Genomic DNA, 2603 nt, shown 5'->3' with positions numbered 1-2603 from the left:
GGGGGTGTATATCTGTTAACACATGTAAAGTTCATAATAGCGTAGATGGAACTAAAGGAGTAAATTCCATTGCTAGTGTACGTCCAAATAAGAGAATCCTCTTCATCCTGGAAGGTAACACTTCTAGCAATTTCTTCTAACTCAAACCATTGATCTAGAACCGGAAGGGAAGTCCTCCTAAAAGACACTTTCAGACTAGTCTAGCAATTTCTTCTAACTCAAACCATTGATCTAGAACCGGAAGGGAAGTCCTCCTAAAAGACACTTTCAGAGTAGTGCCATCCCAGACTTCAGAAATTGTGGCATTCTGCTCACAGCAAATGGAATACAAGTTCCAGTACTGAATTACTGGTGGAGTGGTACCAAACCAGTTGTCCTCCTCGAATTGAACTTTATGACAATTGCGAGTCACCTGTATCCAAACTTAATTGTACTTATAACACCTAGGACCCCCTTCTGAAATCGGACATCTTTAGGCTATGGTTGAGAAGATACTGGGGGAGGATGTGTTATACTTATAAAGTCTATAATGGTTTTCCATAGGGAATTATTTATATAGATTGTATCTCTTAAGGGAGGACCCCAGGAGACACAGGTTGAGGTCTTGTAGGTTGGGGATGTCTAGTCCTCCAAATTCTTTTCTCATTACATATCAAGTGCCAATTGGCAAGATACAGCTTCCTATTTCCATCCTTCCGCAAAAAAAAAAAAGCTTCCTATTTCCATCAGAGTCATTCCAGAGATGATGCAGGCAATGTGCCATACGGGAGTTGATCATGTCCATGGCACACTTGATATGTATTTCTCATCCCAAACACCTGTTCAAAGCAAGCCGGGGCAAGTTTCAAGTTTGTTGCAAGATCTATGCCATTATCAACGAAGAGAGTGGCGTCATCAGCATAATGGAGGCAATCCCCCCACACTACCACCACCACCACTAATATCTATATCTAGATCTCTGCTTATCTTTGGTCTCCTCCTGGAGCCAAATCTTCTGAATCTCAGTGCGCTAAACTTCCCTGTTTCTTGATCAGAAACTGAGGGTTCAACATATTTAGCTATGATATCTAAAATATCATATTCAGCCATGAGATCAGCTTCAAGGTTTCTAAGCTCAGCCTCAATATTTCTACTCGAACCTCTAATTGTCTTCCTAAATCTCCTCACCTTTTCTTGCAAAACATCGATGTCTTTGAAATGTTTGATGGGTGCATCCCAGGATGTATCCACTGTCTTTGAAATCCTCTCTAAGCAGCCAGCATTTCTCAAACTTATACCCTGAGGATTTTGATACTCTGCCCACACCAGATTCACACAGAATTGGTGTGCTGTTGCTACCAATCTTTGACGAGACCCAAAGCTTGTTGTCCCAGTGGTTGTGGACAACAGTTTATGTTCTCCAGTAAAAAAAAACAATCTTTGACGAGGCTTGAAAGGAGTAGTACAATGTTGCTTCTCATTACTTGACAAATAACCGGGAAAATACCTTCAGAGATGCATGCATGATGCATCCTTATGATCACCACTTCACCGGCCTCGTGTCGCCGTCAGAAATTTCAGACATGGCACGACAATTTCATCAGAAATTTCGTCAGATTTGAGTTATGACATGAGCAGCGTCATGACAGTTCTTCTAATTTGAACTTTTATATGTGTGGGTGTGGCTCGCGTGCCTGGTCCCTGTGCCGACCGTTCTTTGGTCGAGGGTAAAGACTGACATAAATTCAATTCCGCTTGTGCAGATCCTTCAAGCGGACCATGTTATATGTACAAACATCAGCCCCGCCGTAGCATAATAACTGGCGTCCTTGTTCGGTTGCTCATCCTTATCAATGGAGTATTTGCTTCTCTTTGCTGTGCATCAATGCACTTCAATTTCGAACATCTCAGCTAGGACCCCCTTCCAAATCTAGACATATTTATGTTGTGGCTGGAGAAGATATTGGGGAGAGGTTATACTTAAAGCCTATAATGGTTTTCCACAGGAATTATTACTATGGATGCATCTCTCGAGCGAGGACCCTAGGAGACACAGGTTGAGGTCTTGTAGGTTTGGGATCCCCAGTCGTCCAAATTCTTTTCTCGTACTCCCTCTGTAAAGAGATATAAGATTGTCACTAATATAGTGACCTAAATGATCTTATATTTCTTTATAGAGGGAGTACATATAAGTGTCAATTGGCAAGATGTAGCTTTCTATTTCCATCAAAGTCATTGCAGAGACAATGTGCCATTTGCTAGTTCGTCTCCTGGACCCACTTTAGGAATTTAATGGAGAGAAGATAATGGGGATGGTAGCTAGGCAGGCCTTGATGAGCTTAGTTTAGCAGCATAACAGAGCAGCCTTCCCCTCTGAGCCAGCCTACAGGTTGGACATCCTCTCTCCTAAGCTTATGATGGTGGAGGGGTACACCAAGATACTTAATACGCCCTGCTGAACAATAGAAAATGTCCTTGAAAGGGTTGCACCTCCAACTCTTCCAAGTGAATTGGGACGGGTTCACTTTTACAGTAGGTAATTCTCATCCCAGACACCTGTTCAAACCATGTTAGGACAAGTTTCGAGTTTTTGCAAGATATAGACATTATCGACAAATAGAATG

This window comes from Triticum dicoccoides, chromosome 5A (assembly GCF_002162155.2).
Source record: "Triticum dicoccoides isolate Atlit2015 ecotype Zavitan chromosome 5A, WEW_v2.0, whole genome shotgun sequence".
Taxonomy (NCBI): Eukaryota; Viridiplantae; Streptophyta; class Magnoliopsida; order Poales; family Poaceae; genus Triticum; species Triticum dicoccoides.
Note: the sequence above shows the minus strand (reverse complement) of the source record.